We start from the raw sequence: 25,878 nt of genomic DNA on the forward strand, positions 1-25,878 counted from the left end.
TAAAATTGTGATCCAAATGCTGTAAAAATGGGCATAAATGTACCATACACTTTGATCGTAGTTGAAGCTGTAATGTAGTATCAAGTGTACACATAACACTTAAAAAGATAATCGCATCCTATCATAAATTTGATTGAAAACCAATATGACAGTTTTGGTTAACATTAAACATTTAATTAAGAATAATTTTCTGTGCCTTCTAGGAATTTAGAAGGGCTTTTCTGGAATGATTTGGAAGGCCCAGGTTCTTATATTCCCTGTGCAAGGAAATTCTGCTAATGCCTTCTTTTTCCCTTTCTGAATTTTGCTGTAGCAAGCAAGTCATTGAAAATAATTCTATTCCCTTAAATTGACCTCAAAGTGCTGTAGCAGTTACTGAGATGTTGTTGAGGATTTTATAGTAATACAGTTTCTGTTTATCCCACTGCAAAGCATTTAAGAAAAAGTTAGGATTAACCTCACATTCTGCTCTTTACCCTCTCCCACTACTCTACTTATTTAAGAGCATTTGGTCTGATTCAGACCAAATTAAAATAATCAGCACACTGTGAGAGCTAAATCCTTTCACTTGACCTAACACCAATTAAGTATTGAAGGACGTTTGGATCACAATCTTTAATCCCAATCTTAGATTCCATGGTCTTATTTCTACTTGGAGAACCCATAGAATATCACCAAAAACTGAAATCAGTTTCCTCTCTTTGATACCTTCTTTTCTGTTTCTCTCTTCATGTAGCAAATGCCCATCAAAAATTGAGTGGATGAATAAATGAAATTTTAAGAAATTACCAAGTCATCAGCATAGGCTTCAAAAAAATAACAAAGCTGCATAGTACATTTATTTACTATTATTATTTTGGGGGGTACCAGGGATTGAACTCAGGAGCACTCAGCCAGTAAGTCACATCCCCAGCCCTATTTTGTATTTTATTTAGAGACAGGATCTCACTGAGTTGCTTAGTGCCTCACTTTTGCTGAGTCTGGCTTTGAACTTGTGATCCTCCTGCCTTAGCCTCCCAAGTTGCTGAGATTACAGGTGTGTAACACCGTGCCTGGCTGCACAGTACATTTATTATTCAGAGCCCAATGCAGGCCTTAGAAACCAATGAGAAATTTTACCCTGAAAGGAATTTGCTATGAGGAATTAGGTGCTTACAAAATCATTGGAAGAGATGAAGAGTAGGGAGCATGTGAAACTGCCCTTGGGCTTTTTGATCCAAGGTAATACAACTGAGGTGTGACCTGAGCTCAGAGAACTGCTATTGCTGCCTCATTACTACCCTCTTTTTAGCCTTGGAAGTGGTGGGCTGCTGCGCAGGTACTCATGTTGGGTGGAGCCTGTTTCTCCTCAATCACATCTCCTAAGTCTTACAAAGATGCATCTCTTTGGCAGAACCTAAATTATATCTGGAATCATATCTGCAAGAGAGTCTGAGAACTATAGTTTTCAGTCACATGCTCTGGAATCCAAAGGGAATCCTGGAAGAGGTTGAAAGTTGATGATGGGTGGGTGGCATATACAATATTTATCATAGATCATGCATGGAATTGCTCAAATGGTCATGAGACAGGGTCCTAGTACTAATGAATGAATAATGTCAGGTGAGAAGGGTGGGAGGGGGTTGAAAAGTAGAGAATTCTTATTGAGTAATGGCTTTTGCTTTCAAGATCCTTAGGGAGATTAAACTAATTCTTGGTTAATGGTCATGAACTCTGTGGTATACAATTAAATACAATATGTTGAGGAGTATAGAGAAACCTGTTGGTACTAGGGTGGTACTGGGGTGGTCAGAAAAAGTTTGGGGAAGGAATGGACCTGGGCCATAAGAATGAACAAAATCTGCACATTGGTTCAGGTGGAAGGAAAGAAGGTGGAATTTCAGGGACAGGACATAGCCTAAGCTGGAAAAACTGCCTCAAATTTTGGCTACTTGAACTTATATTCCCAGATAATAGCTGAATTTGTTCAGTGTGAGTCACTCTTCAGGGCCCAGCTGTAACACCTGAAGAGATTTTATTGACTGCCTTTGCATATTCTCAGTCTTTTCTGAACTGATTACAAATGGATTAAATCTGTTTTTATATAAACCTATTTGCATATTAGATATTTGTTAATCTCTATTTAATTACCTTTTGCTATGCTACTAATTACCACAATATTTAGCATATTATAGCAACAAACATTTATTATTTCTCATAGCTAGTAAGGGTCAGAAATCCAAGAGCAGCTGGGTGGTCCTGGCTCTGGGTCTCTTATGAGGTTACAGTCAAGCTGTTGACCAGGCTGCAGTGCTTTGCTGGACTGGAGGATCCACTTCCAAGCTCATTCATGCGGATACTGGCAGGAAGCTTCAGTTCCTCACCATGTGGGCCCCTTCTGGTGGAGGTCATTTCTTGGCAGTTGGCCATGCTGAGCAAGTGATCCAAGAGAGTGAGAGCAAGATAGAGAAACCAAGATGGAAGGTGCAGTGTCTTTCATAACCTAATTCCAGAAGCGGTGTGCCCATCACTTATGCTTTCTTTTGGGGGTCACACAGACCAATCTTGGCACAATGTGGAAAGGGACAATAGCAAGAGGCTCATTGGAGGCCACTTGGAGACTAACCTCCACAGTCTCTATAAGTCCCACATAAATTAGTATTATACATGGGCAGTGTTTCAGTAGAGAAGAGTTGGAATAGCTCATTTGAAAATTGTAGACTCAGAAAATCTTTAAGACCCTGTTCTGATCCTGCGATTCTGTTCTAGGAATTTTAGGATGATAATTAGAAGCACTTGCTTGTGTTTCCATTCATTACCAGTGGGTCACTGAGATGGTAGTATATATTTATAATCTCCAAATATTGCTTCTGATGACTTTATTTTTAATATTGTTTTGTAATTGAGCAAAAGTGGAAATTATAGCATATAGGTAAATTCCCAAAACTTAGAAATTAGTTTCAACAGTAGTGATCACATTGTCTTGTACTATTTTAACAGTTGATATCATAAACATGTGGTTTTCTGCATGACCCTTTGTGCTGGGTACAAGGCATTATTTGATGTGAAGCAAATAATGTGAATTTATTTATTTATTTTATGTGAATTTATTAGTACTCTTCATTTAGGAATTGCACATCTGGAATTTTAATTACCCCAGAATTTATAAAGCAAGGACTGAATTAAGTATGTTTTCTGAAGACTTAGACTTTTATGTATGCAGAAGTAAAGAATAAGAGTAATTGTGGACTGTAGGCCAAATCCAGCCTGTCATCTATTTTGGTAAGTGATATTTTATTAAAATACAGCCATACCATTCATTTTCATATTATGTTTTTTGTGCCACAATGGCAGAATTGAGTAGTTGTGGCAAAGACCTTCTGGCCTATAAAGCCTAAAATAGTTACTACCTGATCCTTTACAAAAAAAGTTTGCTTACCTCTTCTCTAGAGGTCATGTTGAAATCCTAATTGAAAAAAAAATCAAGTTAATTTAGATACATTTTATTTATATATAGTGTTGTTTTTGGGGGCTGAGCTTGATAGGAAAAAAGACAAAATTGAATTTACTTATTTATATTTTTGATTAACGAGGGATGGGAATATAGAAGGAGCTTTAAGATATTTATTTGGCATATGGAAGTAGGTGGGAAACCAATTCCTTTGATTTTAAGCATGTAAAAGTCTCACAACGTTTTTTGTTAGGTAGGTAGGATACATTTTTCCTTATTTAGAGTTGAGGAACTGATGGGCCTGGAAACTTGCATCTGTCATTATTACAAATTAAATAAGTGATATCATTGTGGCCAAAACAGACACCTTTGACTCTAAGTCCAGGAGATGATTCTTGTCTTATACAACTTGGCCATTACCTAAGTTGTGTCATGTGCTGCATCTACTCACCATAAGACAGACACAGCCTAAGTCTTTGGGGGAATCTGTAGAAAATGACTGGTAGTTAGCCAAGCATGGTGGTGCACACCTGTAATTCTAACTACTTGGAGGTTGAGACAGGAGGATTTCAAGTTTGAGGCCAGGCTGGGCAACTTAGAGGGTCTCTGACTTAAGATAAAAAAATGAAAAGGGTGGGGAATGTAGTTCATTGATAGTGCACCTTTGGGTTCAATCCCTAGAACTGAAAAAAAAAAAAAAAAATACAGATAGTTCTACTATTGGTTTACTGACTCTTTAAGAATGGCTGTGTGCAGTGGCACATGGTTGTGGTCCCAGCTACTCAGGATACTAACGTAGGAGGATGATCACAAGTTCCAAACCAACCTCAACAACTTAGTGAGGCCCTCAGCAATTTAGTGAGAACTTGTCTCAAAATTAAAAATAAAAGGGGATGAAAAAATGTAGCTTAGTGGTAAAGCACTCCTGGATTCAATTCCCAGCACCCCTACCCCCCAAAAAATAGAAGTATTATAGTCTGACATATGGATGTTACTATTTAGTCACAGATGAATTTAGGAATATTTTTGGAAGAGAGGCCAAAGGTAAAGACTGAATGATTTTTGGACTGGAATTTGATAAAATTCCTGAAGGGAAGCAAATGTGTGATCTGCATGATCAGGGAAAGTCGCCTGAGATCTTAAAATGGCAGTACAGCCATCATGCATCCTCAAGTTTTAGAAATTAGTCCAAAGAAATATAAAAAGATTTTTTCTTCTTTAAATTTTTTCCTCTTTTATTTATTCTTTTTAGTTATATACAATACCAGGATATACCTTGACATTTTCACAAAAGTATGGAACACAACCCATTCCAATTCAGTCCCCAGCACTCCTACACTCCACCGATCCCTCTTCAATAGTGATTGTCTTTTTTTTTTTTTTTTTTGGGTGCTGGTGATTTTAAGTGTACTTTTTAAAAATATTATTGTCCTGTTGATACACCCACCTGAACCCATCCTTTTATATGGAAGAAACAGAACATATAGGCAACTTTTAATAACAGTGCAACAAAAAGCAAACTAAACATTTTCAATAACATAGCAATGAAGTGTTGAGAATAAATATATCCTCAAATTGCAGTCATAAACTAAATTCTTCAAGAATTCTGTCATTCTTTATATCTGTAAATATCTCTTCATTTATCTATATATTTTTATTTTTTATTTTTATTTATACAGACTGCATTTTGATTCATTGTACAACTTTTCGTTTCTGTGGTTGTACATGATGCAGATTCATACCATTCATGTAATTATACTTGTAAATAGGGTAATGATGTCTGTCTCATTCCACCATCTTTAATACCCCTGCCCCCCTGCCCCTCTTATTTCCCTCTATGTAATCTAAAGTTCCTCCATTATTTTCTTAACCCCAACCCCCACCCCCATTATGTATCATCATCCACTTATCAGGGAAAACATTCGGCCTTTGGTTTTTTGGAATTGGCTTATTTCACTTAGCATGCTATTCTCCAATTCCATCCAGTTATCTGCAAATGCCATAACATTATTCTTCTTTATGACTGAATAATTGTGTATGTATACCATAGTTTCTTTATTCATTCATCTGTTGAAGGGCATCAAGGTTGGTTCCATAATCTAGCTATTATGAACTGAGCTGCTATAAACATTGATGTGGCTGAGTTACTTAGTATGCTAATTTTAAATTCTGAGGGTATAAATTGAGGAGTGGGATAATTGGGTCAAAATGTGGGTCCATTTCAAGTGTTCTGAGAAATCTCCATACTGCTTTCCAGAGTGGCCGCACCAATTTGCAACTCCACTAGCAATGTAAAAGTGTGCCTTTTTTCCCACATCCACACCAACATCTATTATTGCTTGTTTTCTTGATAATAGCCATTATAATTGAAGTAGGATGAAATCTTAGAGTTGTTTTAATTTGCATTTCTCTAATTACTAGAGATGTTGAACACTTTTTCATATATTTATTAATCACCTGCATATCTTCTTCTGAAAAGTGTCTGTGCAGTTTCTTGGCCCATTTATTGATTGGGTTCTTTGTATTTTTGGTGTAAAGTTTTGTAAGTTCTTTATAAAGTTTGGAGATTAGTGCTCTATCTGATGTGCATGTGGAAAAGATTTTCTCCCACTCTGTAGGCTCTCTTTTCACATTATTGATTGTATCCTTTGATGAGAAAAAGTTTTTTAGTTTGAATTCACCCCATTTATTGATTATTGCTTTGATTTCTCATGCTTTGGGGATTTTGTTAAGGAAGTCTTGTCCTAAGTCAATATGATGAAGATTCAGGCCTATTTTTTCTTCTATTTGGTGCAGGGTCTTTTTGGTCTAATTCTTAGGTCCTTGATCCATTTCGAGTTGAGTTTTGTACAGGGCGAGAGATAGAGGTTTACTTTTTAGTTTACTGCATATGGATTTCCAGTTTTCCCAGCACCATTTGTTGAACAGGCTATCTTTTCTTCATTGTATGTTTTTGTCTCCTTTGTCTAGTATGAGGTAACTGTATTTATGTGGGTTTGTCTCTGTGTCTTCTATTCTATACTATTGGTTTGCCTGTCTATTTTGGTGCCAATAACATGTCATTTTTGTTACTATTGCTCTGTAGTATAGTTTAGGGTCTAGTATTGTGATACCACCTGCTTCACTTTTTCTGCTCAGCATTGTTTTGGCTATTTGAGTTCTCTTATTCTTCCAATTTCACGATTGCTTTCTCTATTAATATGAGGAATGTCATTGGGATTTTAATTGGAGTTGCATTGAATTTGTATAGTGCCTTTGGTAGAATGATTATTTTGACAGTATTAATTCTGCCTATCCAAGAACATGGGAGATTTTTCTATCTTCTAAGGTTTTCATTAATTTCTTTCTTTAGTGTTCTGTAGTTTTTATTATAGAGGTCTTTCACCTCTTTTGTTAGATTGATTTCCAAGTATTTTATTTTATTTGAGGCTATTGTGAATGGGGTAGTTTTCCTAATTTCTCTTTCAGAGAATTCATCGCTTATGAATAGAAATGCATTAGATTTATGCATATTGATTTTATATTCTGCTACTTTGCTGAATTCCTTTATTAGTTCTAGAAGTTTTCTGGTGGAGTTCTTTGGATCCTCTAAATATAGAATCATATCATTGGCAAATAGTGATAACTTGAGTTCTTCTTTTCCTATTCATATCCCTTTGATTTCTTTGGTCTAATTGCTCTGGCTAGTGTTTCAAGGACAATGTTGAATAGAAGTGGTGAAAGAGGGCATCCCTTCATTGTTCCAGTTATTAGAGGGAATGCTTTCCATTTTTCTCCATTTAGAATATTGGCTGTAGGCTTAGTATAGATAGCCTTTACAATGTTGAGGTATGTTCCTACTATCTCTAATTTTTCTAGTGTTTTGAGCATGAAGGGGTGCTGTATTTTATCAAATGCTTTCTCAGCATCTATTGAAATAATCATATCATTCTTAATTTTAAGTCTATTGATGTGATTAATTATGTTTATTTGTTTCTGAATGTTGAAACACCCTTGCATCCCTGGATAAACCCCACTTGATCATAGTGCATTATCTTTTTGTAATGTTTTTGCATGCAATTTGCCAGAATTTTGTTCTGGATTTTTACATCCATGTTTATCAGGGATATTGGTTTAAAGTTTTCTTTCCTTGATTTCTTTGTCTGGTTTTGGTATCAGAGTGATACTAGTTTCATAGAAACTAGTTTGGAAGGGTTCCCTTTTTTTCTATTTCCTGGAATACTTTGAGGAGTATTGCTATTAGTTCTTCTTTAAAGGTCTTGTAGAATTTGGCTGAGAATCCATCTGGTCTTGGTCTTTTCTTGATTGATAGGCTTTTGATGACTTCTTCTATTTCAGTGCTTGAAATTGATCTGTTTAAATTGTGTCTGTCTTCCTGATTCAGTTTGAGAGGATCATATGTCTTTAAAAACTTGTCAATGTCTTCAATGTTTTCTATGTTGTTGGAGTATAGATTTTCAAAGTAGCTTCTAATTATGTTATGTATTTCAATGTTGTCTGTCATGATCTTTCCTTTTTCATCACCAATTCTAGTAATGTGAGTTTTCTTCTTCTCTTCATTAGTGTGGCTAAGGTTTTATCTATTTTGTTTACTTTTTCAAAGAACTAACTTTTTGTTTTGTCAATTTTTTGAATTGTTTCTCTTGTTTCAATTTCATTGATTTCAGTTCTGATTTTAATTATTTCCTGTCTTCTACTACTTTTGATGTTGATCTCTTTGTCTTTTTCTAGGACTTTGAGATGTAATATTAGGTCATTTAGTTGTTGACTTTTTATTCTTTTAATGTATGAGCTCAATGCAATGAACTTTCCTCTTAGTACTGCTTTCAGAGCGTTCCCCAGAGATTTCGATATATTGTGTCATTGTTCTCATTTACCTCTAAGAATTTTTTTTATTTCTTCCCTGATGTCTTCTGTTATCATTGCATCATTCCATAGCATATTATTTAGTCTCCTGGTGTTGGAGTAGTTTTTGTTTTATATTTTATCATTGATTTCTAATTGCATTCCATTATGACCTTACAGAATATGAAGTAGTATCTCTTTATTTTTTTTTATATACTAATGGCTGCTTTGTGGCATAGCATATGGTCTATTTTGAAGAAGGATCCATGAGCTGCTGAGAAGAAAGTGTATTCACTTGCTCATGGATAAAATACTCTATATATGTCCATTAAGTCTATATCATTGATTGTATTATTTAATTGTATTTTTTCTTTATTCAGTTTTTGTTTGGAGGATCTATCCAGTGGTGAGAGCGGTATGTTAAAATCACCCAGTATTATTGTGTTGTGATCTATTTGATTCTTGAAATTGTGAAGGGTTTGTTTATGTGCATAGATGCTCCATTGTTTGGGGCATAAATATTTAAAATCATTATGACTTGTTGGTTTATGGTTCCCTGAAGCAATATGAAATGTTCTTCTTTTTCCCTTCTCACTGACTAAGGTTTGAAGTCCACTTTATCTGATATGAGGAGGAGACCCCTACTTTTTCGCTGATTCCATGTGCATGGTATATTTTTTCCCATTCTTTCACCTTTCGTATGTGGATATCTTTTTCTATGAGACGAGTCTCTTGCAGGCAGCATATTGTTGGGTCTTTCTTTTAAATCCAATCTGCCAGTCTATGTCTTTTGATTGACGAGTTTAGGCCATTAACATTCAGGGTTATTATTGAGATATGATTTGTATTCCTGGTCACTTGGGCTTATTTTTGGTTTTTAACTTGACTTGGTTTCTCCTTTGATTGGCTTTTCCTTTAGGGTAGTTCCTCCCTTTGCTGACCTGCATTGTTGTTTTTCATTTCCTCCTCGTGGAATATTTTGTTGAGAATGTTCTGTAGTGCAGGCTTTCTATTTGTAAATTCTTTTAACTTTTGCTTATCATGGAAAGATTTTATTTCATAATCAAATCTGAGGGTTATTTTGCTGGATATAAGATTCTTGGTTGGCATCCATGTTCTTTCAGAGCTTGAAATATATTGTTCTAGGTCCTTCTAACTTTTAGGGCCTGGGTTGAGAAATCTGCTGATATCTGTATTGGTTTCCCCTTATATGTAATCTGTTGCTTTTCTCTTGCAGTCTTTAAAATCCTATCTTTATTTTGTATGTTAGGCATTTTCATTATAATGTGCCTTGGTGTGGATCTGTTGCAATTTTGTGCACCTGGTATTCTGTAAGCCTCTTGTATTTGATTTTCCATTTCATTCTTCAGGTTTGGGAAATTTTGTGACATTGTATGGTTGAACACATTACTCAATCCTTTGGTTTGTATCTGTGTGCCTTCCTCAATCCCAATAATTCTTAAATTTGGTCTTTTCAAGATATTTCATAATTCTTGGAGGTTCCATTCATGATTTCATACCATTTTCTCAGTTTGGTCAACTTTATTTTCAAGATTAAATATCTTGTCTTCATTGTCTGAGAGTCTGTCTTCTATGAGATCTAGTCTGTGGTGATGCTTCCTATTGAGTTTTTAATTTGATTTATTGTTTCTTTCATTTCAAGTATTTCTGTTTGTTTTTTCTTCCAGAATCTCTTTTTATTGAAACACTCTTTTGTTTCCTGCATTTGTTCTTTTATCTGTTTACTGGAGTGATCTTTCATTGACTGCATTTGCTTTCCTATCTCAACCTTTACTTCACAAATCATTTTAATTATATACATTCCAAACTCCTTTTCTGCCAGGTTGTCATTGGATTCTATCAAAACAGCATCTTGGTTTGTTAAAGACACTTTCTTTCCCTGATTTTCCATGTTGTTCCTGTATCTTCCCCTGTAGCTGTGAAGATCTGAGGTATTGCAGCTTCCCCCCTGTATACTTATTGTGACCCTGCAGGTTTCCAATACCTCTCCTTTGAGGGGGAGATCAATATTAGCAGCAACCAATACAAACAATATGCACCCCTAAACCAGATAGCCCCTATGAAGATGTTAACAGTATTGAAATGAACAGGATGAGTTTGATTATTATCTACAGTATAGCCAATAGACTTGCAATGAACTCTATAATTTCTAATGGTGGACAGAGAGGATGGGGAGGGGTTTAGGATGTAACTGTGATGGGATAAGAAGTGAGTATATAGAGGTACTAGATCAAGGGTAGTGTGAGAGTAAGACCAAAAGAAGTTAATTGTTAGCATGAGAAAAGGGAGAAAGAGACTCTGAGGACATTGGTAAACAAAAGGAAAATAGAGAAAGTGAGAAAAACAAAGAAATAAAAACTTAACAATTGAAAAAAAAATTTATGATACAATAGTCCTCCACCACTCAGACCTCCCAGTCCTCTATTCCGATGAAAGTGAGGTACTTGTCAAAGAGCCTCCATTCTCCCGCAGGTGTTTCAGGAAGGGAACTGCCTCTCCCAAAGATGGTGGACATGCCCTCAGGGATAATTCAAGTTGTCTTCACCAGCTTCCAATCACACTGGGGAGCCACAGTGAGGGCCACGAGTCTGGGTAGTTGCGGGCAGGCGCTGGCAGTCTAGTGACAGGAAGCAGCAGAAGGTTGTGATTGTGGGCATGCGGTCCTGCAGTGTCTCTATATATCTTTAAAGAGTCTTCTTCATATGATTAGTGTAGAAGCAGGGATCAGGGGGAGGAGGAAGGGATGGAAAAGGGAAGGTAATGGGGAGTGAATTTGATACAACCATGTTATATGAATGTAGAGTATACTACAATGAAACCCACCATTCTATGTAACTAATATTCACCAATTTGCAAAAGCAATGAAAGCCTTCCAAGTTCTTCACTGACTAATAGAGTAAAGCTTAAAAGCTCTGGTTCTAGAAATAATAGAATAATAATGAGAATTTCCTTTTCAAGTTATCTCTTTGAACCCTGAAATTATGACATTTCTGCAACAGGACAAACATTGAAAGCCTAAGTTACACAGGAATAGGCCCCCTTCATTCAATGGGTATGGAGAAAAGTTGTGTTCTGACCATGAGGAGGCTCCATGGAAACTGGATCAGCATGTAGAGAAGTTTTATATTAATGACTGACATTTTTATCTCTCTCCTGAATTTCTTTTCCCCAATTATAGAGCTACAGTTTTGGATCCTTAAACCCAGCATCCTCATTTGTATGTGTGAGAAGCAATTCAAGTTTGAGATGTCCCAAAGGAAATTCTGGTCAACCAGTCCAAACTTACTTTCTTTTTCAGTCTTGTGCATTTCAGTTCATCCTTCCAACTGTTCATCACTCCTTCCTTTCATATCCTACATTCGATTTATCTGTCAACCTTATTGGTTCTATCTGAAAATCTACCCACAACCCATCATCCTTACCACCACTTCTTCCTTGGACTAAGCCACCATTATCTGTATAGCTTCCTAACTGGTCTCCCTGCCTCTTCCTTCACCTACCTACCATGTCCTGACCCTCCCCACATTTGGTCTATCCTCAACACAGCAGCCAGAAAAATTCTTTCACAATGAAAGTTAAAATATGTCACTCCTCTTTTCAAGACTTTCCAATGTTTTCTAAAGTTTACTCCCCATAGAAATCATTACTATGATTTGTAATGCTCTTCACGTTTTTTCTTTGTCCTCACCATCTACTATTCCTCCTTAGTACCTCTGTTTCTGCCACACTGGCTTGCGTTTCCTCTAATATGTTAGGTTTACATATACTTTACGGCCCTTGAACTTGCTCTTATCTTTACTGTTATCCCTAATAGCCTAGTTCACATCCACCCCTCTCCCCATTGCAGGCTTTACTCAAATGTCATTTTTCCAGCAAGGGTTTCCTTGGACATTTTAATTAAAATTGCAGCCTGCTGAAACTCCCTAACTCCTCCTCTCTGTCCCTTAATTTATTTTACTTTGCTTCATAGTATTTATCACCCCTCTAATATACCATATATTTACTAACTTTCCTGGTCTGTTTGTTCATTGCTGTATCCCCAGCATCTAGAAAGTGCCTGGAGCAAAAGTAGACATTCAATAAATATTTGGTTAGCAAATAAATAAATGAACACTATTACCACCTGTGTGATTAGGAAGTCCTGAAGTGGGGTTCTGACATCCTTATCCCCATACTCAGGATCAAAGAGTTCATTTGAAGACTCCAGATGCTGTTGTGGAAATCCTTCTCTTGATGCATATGAACTATTTTGGAGGAATACTCTATGGGTTTAAATAAGTCTGAGGAATTTATCGATCAATACTCAAGTAGGGAAAGCAATCTACAGGGAGCTGCTTCTCCTTTCTCTTCCTTCCTTTTGGCAGGACCTCCTCTGATGTTGGTGTCCCTCTGCTGAGGGTGTCATTGGGATGACAGCCTTGAGAAGCTTGTTAAAAGCTAGAATAGGAAACTTAAAACTCTGTAATGAAGATGTCATAACTTAGATTGTAGAGTTTTTGTGCACTAGAATGGATACAGGTATTAGTCTTCACACTGTCCATTGCATGATGAAGGTAAGAAATACAATAGTTTCTACCTCTTCTTTCCTGGTCACTCACAGCATTGTCTTTTCAAATTCATAAACTTTATCTTTCTTAAATAGTATATATTCACTGGAGTCACACACTGATGGCTTCAAGAACTTACAAGTGTCCTGGTGAATTAGGATCCTGGCCTCATGACACATCTGTAGCTAGCATTGTAAGTTGGAAATATATCGAAAAACCTAAAATTTGGGGGTAAGGGTATTTTATTGTTTGACTTTAAATTTACAACTAATTCCCTGATTCTGAATTAAAAAGATTCCACAGAACTTGCTGAAAAAATTGGCATACTCTATTTTTTAGCAGATACCATGAAAGAGGCAACTGATCATATTAAATTCAATAATAAATAATTCATCAAAAGTACTGTGTAGTCATTATATGGGCACCCTATCAAATGATTATCATGTGGGACCAATATGGTCTCTGGAAACAGAAAAGCCAAATTGGGTATGCTATAGAATTTTAATGAGATGCGAAAAATGAACATATTGATAATTGAGGGTTTTTTGTTGTTACTGTTTGTTTGTATCCAATTGAGTGTGGTGATGTACGTACAGGCAGACAGTCCTGGAATATTCTAATAGTGCTCTCCTTCCAAAATAATTGCCACATCTATCCTGGATATAGCATTGAATTACCTGGGTCTAATCATGACTGACCTTTCTTAGTAGTTGGTTTAATCCTGGACACCTTCAGTCACTGGCCCATAAGCTGCCTTTAGTGAAGACTAAGCAATCCTACAGGTGTGGTTTGCTGAGGATGAGATCCCATGGCCAGAGAATATTACACAAGAGAGCTTCCTGGAGATGTAGTTCTGTAATTTCTTGCACTTTATAAGGTTCTGTCTCTAGCTTTGCCTCTAACTAGTTGTGGGATTCTGGGCAAACCACTTCCCCTTATTAGCACTCATTTTCCTCATTGTTAAAATGAGTGGGCTGGATTAATTTTCTCTGTTCTCCTTTACAGTTGTAAAGTGCCAGACTATCAGTAAGCTGCCTAACAATAATGACCATTCACCTTTCTTATTCATCATAATAACGTTAATACAATACCTTTGATTTGTATAGTGCTTTATTTGTTTTTAACAGCCACAAAACCCACTGCAGATACTTTAGCTAAGGATCATTCAGCACCTCTACAGATAAATCTCCCTGTTCAGGGAGTGGCGTTTAGGAAAGCCTTACAAAAGGAAATGATCTCAGAGCAAGTGCTTGTAAGACATTTATAAAGAGAAAGGAAGAAAGAAAGGCAAGGGGAAAAGGCAAACTGTTTTACTTCAACAAATAATGAAAATCAGTTTGTTTACATGCTTCTTTACATTCCTAACACTTTAAGAAAGCTTTGTTGCCTACACTGTAATTTCACAGTCAATTAATCTACCACATATTGTATGCTGGTTTCTGTAGGTTGTTGTTCTAGGCTCCCAAAATTCACAAACTGCAAGTTTTTCCTTCCTCTTTAGGTTGATTTAAATGCAACTACTGAGTGGACTCCTGATTTGTGGGGGAAAAAAATACTTTAAAAATGGAATCATGAAGCAGAAGAGCCATCCGTTAGATATGGTTCTGTGTTAAATATGGCCCATCTTTGGTCCTGGGTTTTCAGAATTGCAGGACTTGGACTTTAGGAAGCAGCTTCTGCTCTCGTTCCTGAATGACTTTTGTTAAAGTGCAACTGAGGAATGTCAGTGAAAAACATCACATGCCACATAATTTTCATGAAAATCTGTAAGAGACTAAAGGGAATTTCTATGAGTTGATCAGCTTCTGAACGAAGCAAGAGGGAAAGAGTAGCAGACCGTGTGTCAGTGTTCTTATATTTGTGTTCCAGCTCTGCTAATTGGTGTAGTGACCTTGGGCGAATCGCTTCACCTTGCTAGCTCCATCTGAAAATCGATTGACCAACTCCATTTCAAGGCCCTTCATGCACTTGATTTGAGTCTTTTAACAAATCCTTATTGTTATTAAAGAAGTATTGTTATAGGGTAGAGACCTGCTGTGAAATTGAGGCTGTGGAAGACCCCCTCTTCCAACCCCGATTCTTGCAATCATGGCAGGATGATTTCAGACATTTCACTCAGAGTAACACGCATGAGTTTATTAGAAGGGACAGGAAAGGGGAAAGGGGGAGAGTGAGTTCTCCCAGAGGGGAGCAGGATGGCATGCCTCCTGCCCTCTAGCTTTATTGGGAGTTCAGGGAAGTTTCCAGAGTCCTGCTTAGGCCCACATTTTGACTTTTGATTGACAACATCGAAACCACACTGATTGCCTTAAAGAGATGGTGTGATATTCACCGAGTTGGAGATTTTAAGGAAATTGAGTCCCTGTTTTTGCCTCAATTTCCTGTCCCCTTAATTGGTTTATTTTCCTTTGTGAGGGTCTTGATGTTTTGGTTGCCAGGGTGACTGGGGGTTGTGATAGTTTGTGATAAGGGAGGGCCCAAGTCACTTGGTAGGGTGTGACATAGTCTTGAAACAACGGTTTTTCTTAAGGGTATATATGTAATTATGGCTGAGGGAGGTGTTGACACAGCAAACCCCCATCTTCCAGGTGCTTATGTCAGACAAATCTTCCTGTGGTTTTCAGTTGCCCTTCCTTGTCCTTTCCCTGCTCACCCATTCATGGATGACTAGCTGCCTAACAGTATCAGGGAGAAGCCACGAGGATGAGTACATCTTCATTTTCAAATCTTTCAGAACGTACATGTAACACAGACATAAAAAATGATAAGCAGTCATGGTCTCTAAAGGGTTTTCTATTAGAGTCGAGGACTGCAAGGGACATGTAAAACATTGATCCATTGTGTTGGCGGTGCTCATGTCTTCTCCAATCACTTTGGGCTGAAAAAAATATTTTAGGGGTCATCATTCAGTGTTTTAGTTTATGTTTGAGTTAGACTGTAAACTTCACAGGACAGGAATTCTGTCTTTGGTATTTTATGTTCTATAAAGTACCATATACATTTACACAGCTCTATAAATTATAAAAATAAAAATAAGTGCTGATCCAACACATTCATCCATTTAATATTTAGCAGATTTTAGTGATGCCTCCAATATTTTATCCTCAGATGTTTTACAGTGTTTGGAGTTTTTATGATGGTCTCTCAGAAACAGACCTTAAGTTTAAATTTTGCCTTTTGGAGAGGCATCAATTCTGAATGCTCCTTCTGGGGCCCATCCTTCAGCCAATGAAAGACTCATGGCTGACTTACCTCAGGGGCCTCTTTAAGGCCATTTTCTGTTGCATTAGTCAGTTCCCTTTGGGTGACATCCAGCACTTTTCATTGCTATGTATACTTTTCCAATTTTACACAATTTATAGGCAGCTCTCTTCAGATGAATGTTCCTAAAACACTGACTTCATCATGCCATTTTCTTGCTTAAAACTTTTAGTATTTCTAAAATTAAGTTTCAACCTCTCAACTTGAATTCAAGGTCTCCCATCAGTGGAGAAACACATTCTAGTATCTTCCACTTGCAAAGCAAGTGAGTAAGCAATTAACAAACAAAAAACTTCTCTTGAAGTCACATATCTTCTATCATTGCTTTGTTTCTGTTCCTTTATAGCAAGGATTCTGGGGAAAGTTTTCTATACTCAGTCCCCAGTTTCTTAGTTTCAAGTCACTTTTCAAAGTGACAGCAATCTGAACCACCTTGCTGAAATTACTCTTTTTCATGGCTACCAACAATCTCCATGTTTCTCAATCCAGTGGCCATTTCCCTGTCTTCCTAACTGGCTTCTTGCCAGCGTCCAGCATATTTTTCTGGTTTTCCTTTTGCATCTGTGATGACTCCATTCAACCCTCTTTTCCACCTCCTCTACTGGACTTCAGAATATTGAAGAGTTTCCAAGCTCAGTGTGGAGTCCCTTTCTCTTTCTTCACTTTTTACTTAACGCATTTTATGCAATCCTATGACTTTAAATACCCTTTACATGATGATGACCATTTTTGATACCCTTAAATACTCTCCTGGGTTCTGGACTCCTATAACTGTTTCCTTTCAAAATCTACTTAGATATTTTAGCTTATACAGCTGGTTCTCCTCCCAATATCCTTACCTGCTAAAACCCTGTATTGTTTGGGGGTAAGAATGTGCATGGTTAAGAACTATATTTTCAGAGTCTCTTCCAGCTATAGGTTACCACAGAAAATGTCAACTAAAGTCTTCTTGAGATTTCTGGGAGTGATTCAACCTTGATATAGATGCACATCCTTCTGTATTCTGCTTCCTTCTTGTTCCTGCCTGAAACCTTGACCAGAAGTTGGAGATGGAACACATACTCTAATCATGAGAAAGCCAAAAGAATGAAAGCCATTTCTTTTTTGGTGTTTGAGCAAGAAGAGAAAGGAAGCCTGGAGAGTAGCTCTATCAACACCTAACTAACTACTTATCCTTCCTGAGGTCTTTGCTATACAAGAAAAATAACTGCCTTATTGGTTAGGACCTTACTCTCTAATTTCTGTGGGTAGTTCCTATCTAGGAGAGATGCAGATCTAGAACAGGCATTAAAAATAACACATCTAATGAGGAACTCTTGGTTTTCCCCTGCCCTTGTTAAGATCTTTTCCCAAGCCTTCCCCATCTCAGTAAGAGTTCTCACCACCCTCTAAATTGCTCAAGTCAAAAGCATACATGTTATTCTTGTTTTTTTCTTCCCCTCCTCTTTCCTCTTGCTTCTCAATCATCAGCAAGAACCATGGGTACATCTCTGAGTTGATCACTTCTCCTTCCTTGCTGCCACCTCCTCAGTCCTCACCTCTGTCTTTGTCACAGGTCTCTCTTACCTATCTGCTTGCTTCTTTCCTTGCTTCACCTTCAACAATTCATTCTTCTCATACCTACCACAGTGATTTTCTAAAATCATAAATGACATCATTTAACTTGCTTACAAGAAATCCTTGCCCAAACCAAAAATAGTCCAGTGATTGTCTCTCATAATTAAAGAAAGGACAGAAAAAATCTGATTTAATTGGTCCCTGCCAGCTCTTCTGATTCACCTTACCAATCTCCTCCTACCCAGGTACTTCCCACCTCAGTCTCTTTCTGTCTTTGTGACTATGAACTGCTTTTCTTCAGGGCATATACTCTTATAGTTGCCTCTGCCTGGTGCCTGTAGGTTGACTCCCCGTCATAGGTTAGGTCTCAGCTCAAATGCCATCACGTCAGTGAGACCTCCCTTGGCATCCTAATGAAAGGAAACAGTGTCCTGAGACCTGGAATGCCCATTCTTCTATTTACCTCCAAATCAAATCAAATCTGTCTTAGGCTTCCCTTCTCCAGGAAATCCTCTTTTGATTATTCCAGTCCACAAAGATCTTGATCTCCATAGGACTGATCTGTGTCATTTTTTTTTTTTTTTTTTTACAAAACACAACTAGACTAGACACAGTCTTATGTTGCTCTCAGATTGTTTTGATATGCATGCCTCATTTTCCTTAGCTTTTTGAACATGGCAGGTTTTGAATTTCCTTTAATAACTTCAGTGTTTGACTCATGGCAGGGCTTGAAAATACATATTAATTTCATGATGTTCAGACTGTTCAGATTTTCTGCAAATGATGACTTCACAGCAATAATTTGCTTTTATCTGTATCCTGAAATTTTTTTTTTTTTTTTGGTGGGGGGAAATATTTCCCTTCTTGATCATAAAAAGAATCTCTTAATGTTTTAATTTCACTTTTTGTCTTTGCTTAAAATCAAAGTAGGCTTCTAGAATATTAGGAAATAATGCATGGTTTATAATAGTGTTCCTTTAGTTAAATTCAGCACTGAAAGTGAAGATGGCTATGGTATTGACTGACAGTAATCTCTTTCATAAATATGCAAAGGTATTGGTAGATAAGGTAGAGGCCAAAATGTGAGTGAGTTTTAGCTTTCAGAATTTTTGTTTTGATGCAGTAGAAAGGTGCATTTACTTCTGTTCAAAGTAATGCTATGGATCATTTTCAGTAGGGCCTGAAGTTCTGGTTGATTTTCTGGAAGTGATTAGCAATTATGGATTTGTATAGATCCATCCATACTTCTTTCCTAGTATCCATAGCAACCCAAATGATATGTCTTTGAGAATCTTAATGGGGGGCAATCAAGGAGGTTTTCTTGGTGCAAAGTAGGCCTGTCCATTTGAGGCTCAAATTCCCACCTCAGGTCTCTTCAGGACTCAATCATTATCAGGTTGAATGAATCAGTCCAGGAAATGCACAGTTATTCTGTAGGAGTAGCATGTACCCATTTTTAAAAGAGTTTGTAAGAGAAGTAATAACTTGGCTAAATTAAGTCAAGACTCAATAAATCTAGAACTGATCAGCTCTTAATTTGTTCGTTTCAGTGAGACCAGCAATCCCACAAATGTATACTGTTCTACCCTTCTTAGATCAATCTTTGCTTTGAATTCAGAAAAGTTCAGCAGAAATTTAAATCAACTGTATAATGAAAGCAATGAATCTTTAATAACATGAAAGATCAAAATGCAGAGAAATTTAAATTTAAATTGGGGTTATCACAGAACATTCTTTTTTCTGATATAGTTACCATATTTTAAGGAGATTATAAAATTCTCCATATGTTTACAAGGACGATATAATGAGCAATAATCTCAAAACAGGCACTCAGGAAACATTAAGTAAATTTAATACCCCTCCTTACTAGTAAAAGTAAAGAAAATCTTCAGCATAACAATTTGAAAATTATAAAGGGAATATGCCCATGTTAAATACTGTAAATCAATAGGAATTGCTTTAAAATGCTTTCATGATTATATTTCTTATGGGGGAGATGTCTTTTTTTTTTTAACCTTCTAGTGCTTCTTTTCTACATTTTAATTTTAATTGAGATTATATGAGAAAAAATAGTTTTCTCTGTGGAATGCAGCCATGGATTTGGTATCTCTGTAATTCAGTGTATTCCATGTGTTGAGGCAAAACTGTGCCTGTCAATGAAAAGGTCATCTGCTGCTAATGGACCTTTGCCAAACTTCTGCTAGTATTCACTGCTTAGGTAGTGGAAGACAATGTGTGTGTATGTGCTGGTGTTGGTAGTTTTCATGAACAGATGGCAAAATGATAAGCTAAAAACATATGTACTGCACTGTAAACATTTCCTCCTGAGTGATTTGGCAGACTGACAAGTATTAGACAAGAAGAGTGAAGGTATTCAGAGGTTTAGGAAAAATTTAACCCTCGAAAATAAGGGACTAGTCTGGAGACTATTTACATATTTAATTCTTAAAACCCCAAAGTGAGTTCTTCCAACTGAGATATGTTATTTATTTATTTATTTACTTGTTTTATTGTCTTTTGCAGTGCTGGGGATAGAGCCCAGGGCCTCCTGCAAGATGTTATTCTTGAGTACCACTTGTGGAAGACTGATAATTTGTATCCATTTGGGGTTGAGTTTCCAAGACAGAGAGTTGCCTACACAGAAGTTTTGAAGATTTTGTTAAAAAGCTTTCCTGTCTCAGAAAATCCTAAGTACCTTAACATGGGAGGCTTTGGGTGATGCCCAACATATATCTTTCCTAAAAGGTCATTCTGAAGTAGCTTTGAGATGGTCTGGAGAGAGCTGGTCCCCGAATTTTATTTTTCTAACAAAAGTTTCACAAAGCAGCAAAGGAAGGGACAGGTTCTGAAGAATGATTTCTCTGACCACCAGTCAGAACAGAGAGGTCCCCTGTGGGCCAACCTCACTTCTGATTCCTCATTCAATCTGAGCATACCTGAAAACCACTCCAATCTGTTGTGAGTTCCATCTCTCTGGGAAGGAGTCTCTCAAAGTCATTGCCCCTGTCCTAGGGAGCAATACCTGCTACCTCCCGGTGAGCTCTGTTTTTCCAGGGTGACCCTCACTTGGGGTTGAGGATTGGAGATCCGAGTTCTGGGCCTCATGCAGAGCACAGTGCTGCTGTGACGTGATCTTAAGAATACCAGAGGGACAGGATGAAAATTAATCCCAAGTAAACAAAATGATGTCCAAAAACTTTATGAGCAGATTCTCAGGAGACCTGCAGTCGTCTGGTGCCCGCAGCAGGTTGTAAGGGCTGGGCATGGCCTTAAGTATAGAGGAAAATAACTTTTAAAAACGTTTACAGACCTTATAAAGGTTTACAGTAAAAGGAAGCAGAAAGTACTGGAGAATCTCCACATACGCTTGCCCTTTCTCCCAGTTTTCCCTCTTATTAGCACATTTGCTATAACTAATGAACTAATGCATTACTGTTAACCAAAACCCATGGTTTACTTTAGAGTTTATTCATTGTCTTGTAAAATTCTATGGGTTCTGCCAAATTCTAATGTCTTCACCAATGTAGTAACACACACAATAGTGTCATTTCCCTAAACATCCCCAGTGCTTTACCTTTTCACCCTAACTTCCCTCTGCCTACCAACCACTGATATTTTCACATCTAAAATTTTGCCTATTCTCAAATGCCCTGAAGGTGGAATAAGATGGTATAGAGACTTCTTTTACTTAGCCATATGCATTTGGGTTTCCTCTGTGTCTTTTTGTGGCTTGACAGCTCATTTCGTTTGAACATTGACTAATCTGTGTGTGTGTGTGTGTGTGTGTGTGTGTGTGTGTACAAGTTTTCAATGTATTCGGATAAATACCAAGTAGTGCAATGGCTGAATTATGGTGAAGGTATATTTAATTTTATAAGAAATTGTCAAACTGTCTTGCAAAGTAGCTATACCATTTTGCATTCTCACCAACAATGAACAGGGGTTCCGTTCCCACTGTTCAGTGTACTTGCCAGCATTTGGTGTTGCCAATGTTTTAGATTTGGGTTATTCTTCTAGGTATGTAGCAGTATCTCATTGTTGTATTTCTTTGCCATTCCCTAATAACACATGATGCTGAACACCTTCTCATGCATTTATTTTCCATGTGTATATCTTCCTTGGTAAGTTGTGTGTTAAAATTTTTTGATCTCTCTTTAATTGTGTTGTCTTTTTTTGTTGATCTTTTAAAGAGTTCTTTGTATGTTACAGAGAGAAGTCCTTTGTCAGGTATGTGTTTTGCAAGTGTTTTTGGTCAATGAATATGTTTCAGTCTGTGGCTTGTCTTTTCAGATATTTAATTTGGAAAAACTGATTTTTTTTTTTTTTTTTTTTGGTGAAGAGTTTTGAGATCCAGAGGTTAACAGAGCAGTTGTGGTTGGTGAGGGAAGTAAAGGAGAAAGGAAAAAGGAATTTTAGAAGAGTGTCACTGTGACCTATATTTCCTTCCAAATGTTTGAGAAACGTGGAATGCAAGAAAGAACTCCAGTTAGTTTGAACCAATTTTGTGGTTCTTCAATGTACTTTGTACATTCAACTTTGTGTTTCTTCAATGTGAGAACTTTGAGTACCCAATTTGCAGGGTCACAACTTTTCAGTCTTCTGTGACCCTGAGTGACTGGATCTGAGTATTAAATGGGTAACATTTGTGAAGGGCATATGGTCATGGGTAGGAGTGCTATAAATGTTTGATTTGAATAAGAATATCTGTGCACAAGTGGCTGCCCAAGAGCAGGCTCAGCACCCCAGGGGCCTTGCTGCTCTGTCGCTCTGGCTCTTTCTCCACCCCTCAACCACTCCTCTCTTTGAAAGAGAGGCCCCTCCAGTTCACCCCTCCCTGCCCTTTTACAAAGGCTGGTCTGGCAGTCTTACTCTCCATATCATAGATCCCAGCTTCACAAGTTCCACCTAAAAGAGGAAGTTGTGGTTTAAGGTAGCTGATAGAATTTAGGGTCATTAACTTTAAGGGTATTTAATTCAGAGGTTACATATTTTGCGTTTGTGATTTAGAGACAGTGTCTTGGTAGAAGCACACTACTGTATTTTCTATGATAAAGGGTTTTCTTCTCTAAGGAGGGGAATGGATTAAACATGATTTAAGGGATAAGATTTTCTCACTTTAGAAAATACATCTCATGGAGGATAACTGGTTGAGTTCAAACCATGTTTTATCCACTTACTTGTCAAGAATCACCTTCTTTGAGTAGCTGGGCTCCGTGGTACATGCCTGTAATCCCAGTGGCTCCTGAGGCTGAGGAAGGAGGATCGTGAGTTCAAAGCCAGCCTTAGGAAAAGGGAGGTGCTAAGCAACTCAGACCCTGTCTCTAAATAAAATACAAAACAGGGCTGGGGATGTGGCTCAGTGGTTGAGTGCCTCTGAGTTCAAATCCCAGTACCCCCCAAAAGAATCACCCTCCTTGAGCCTCTCTGCTTCCTCATCTTAAAACGGGTCAGTGACACTATTGTAATTGTGAGTGAGAGGAAGAGCTGCAGGGCGAGCATGATGCCCAGCACGTGTTCTTGCCACCCTCTTCCCTTTGCATTTTAAGAAGTGCTCCCCTCTGTGGGAACCATCTACTCTCCATCCTTGGGAAAAGTCATTTGAGATCATGACTGTAATTTTGCTCCTGTTATTCACTCCATCTTGGGCTAACTTCCCTCTCCTTTTCAGTTACTGTCCAACTCTTCGACCACTTCCCCGGTTGCTCTCCTAAAGGGTTAGGGTACTCTCCCCTTCTGATCTCCTTTGTCCGACATGGTATTTAGTCCCCACAACAGTACATGTGCCTTTTAATTACCTAGATCCTCTTCCTCTGACTGTACTTCTTTGGTACTTCACAATGTCTATTTAACATTAGCAATTTAAACATAGATGTTCACTTAATGATTGCTATTTTGATTAGAAGCCATCCCTATAAGTTTATTAGAGTCCTGGCCCAAGGACCTCCTTTACTTTGCAATGCATTGCTAATCCTATTTGAATTTCTTTGCAAAATTTTCATCTTTTTAAAAAATATTTTTACATCTTATAGAGTTCTTAGAAAAAAAAAAGAAATTGTTAAATAGATTATATTTTATCCAAAGGAGTTTTTGAAAATTTTAGTACACAGGAAAATGATCATGTTGTCATATTGAAAGTAAATGGGTGCATACAAAATTATGTATATAGTATGATTACAACAACATAAACTATAGTTTAAAAAACCTATGAAACTTATAGTAACTAAGGAGATAAGATCTAGGCATGAATATGATATATATATATATATATATATATTCGAACTAACAATATCATCATTTTCTTCCAATTTTATTTGTAGAAAGCATGTTTTGCTCCCACACAAGCGCTGTAGTGTATATGAAGACCAATCCAGTTCTTTCCACTAGGGGTCACTGTGGTTCTTCAGTTATTTTTTTCATTTGGCATCCCTTTTAGTAGGGGGAAAAAGCATTCTGTCATGGTTATTATTTTTAGCAAAGTTAAGAAAAATGTTAAAACGATAGCCTCTCTTTTTAGATACAAAGAACTGTTTTCCAGAGCAATTGTACTTCTTTTTGGATTTTGCATTCCAGGCCATAACTATAAGAAACATTTCTATTTTACATTGGTGACCCAAATTTAATTTATTAGTGTGAAACATTATCAATATACTATTCATTCTGCTATTCTGCCATTAAACAGAACTGCACCCATGCTTTCTATGGAGTGAGAATAATAGAGGACTAATCCTTACCCTTTCTATTTCTGGTTCAGCTATTTTATTTTATTTTATTTTTTGACTGTTTTCCAGCAATACAGAAATATGGCTTCTGGAAAAACTCATTAGTAATGAAGTATTAAAGTTAATTAATGACACATAAGATGTGCACATACAGGGACCATTTCTGAGGTCAATGCAGGAGGTCTGACAAATTCTGACACTGCTATGTCTTTAAAAAGAAATTCTCCCTTGTAAATTCAACAGGGATGTAGACTATATATTTTTTTGAAAAATGATCAAATATTAAGAATTAGAAAAAGGAAATATAGTCCCCAAGTATTAATAGGATGCATGCTGAGTATAACATCTGAAATGCCTAAGAGATATGATAATGAAGGTCCTTATTTTTCCTTCCAGAGTCTTAAATTCATTTCACTATAAACCAAGAAGCTCTGAATTTCATATTGCTTTGAAAACCTCGTCTTTTTCTCTCATCCTCCTTTTACTATTTGTGGCCTTGAAAAATGGTGTCCCAATCACTTCATAAGATCATACTTATTTTTCACAGCTTACGTCATTTGATTCTTGGGATATTCCTATTCTGCTAGCACTAATGCTAAATTCACAGAGATTTTCCCCAACCCAGACTTTCAGTGATTTTCAAAAGGGATTATCTATTGTTTATCATGGATCCTAAATTTAGCAAGATCAGAGGAATGCGTGGCCTCCTGGAAACCTACTGGCTCCAATAGTTTGCAAAACACTTTGAAAATCTGCCCTCCACCTTCTGACGAAAATGCACAGTCCATTTCCCTAACTTTACTGAAAGAAGCAAAGCCTAGGCTGTAAGCAGCAGGCAGGGCTGACCGCAGGGAGATCCTGCTGTGCCTGCAAGCTTTTCTCTCTCAGTTGCAGTTCCTGCAAACCCAATCTCCATTCTTGTTTTGGGAGGCCACTTTCACACCTGGGTTTCTCTAAAGTGGGATGATTAATGATTGTCTTGACACAATTAACAGAGGATAACAGGTTGGCTATGGCTTTTTTTTTTTTTTTTTACAGTTTTTTTTTTTTTTTCCCTTAAAAGTATGTATTATTCACTCCCCCCCCCCCCCACTGTAATCCAGAATCCTCCAAAGCTATTTAGAAATATTTCCTTAGGAGCTGTCTCTAGTTGTGGGTCTATCATTGAGTGTTTCTCAAACTTTTTAAATGATATACTTGGAAATGCCTTATTTCGGCAAGGAATAGAGGGGAAGTATGTCACAGGGGTTTTAGAGTCAGAAAATCCTGAAATTGAGCCCTAGTTCTACCACATATTAGTATGTGATTTCAAATTCTATAATCTCAATTAAAGTAACTTTGGGATTCTTTTGTTTAAGATGAGTATATTTATAATGGTAAATGGAACAGTGAGTACAATGTGGCATCTGACATATGACAGACTCTCAACACATGATAGGATTTTATTATTAGTAATGACTATTAAGTTGTAGAAGTAATGGCAGTATCTGATCATGTG

This window comes from Sciurus carolinensis, chromosome 4, assembly GCF_902686445.1.
Source record: "Sciurus carolinensis chromosome 4, mSciCar1.2, whole genome shotgun sequence".
NCBI lineage: Eukaryota > Metazoa > Chordata > Mammalia > Rodentia > Sciuridae > Sciurus > Sciurus carolinensis.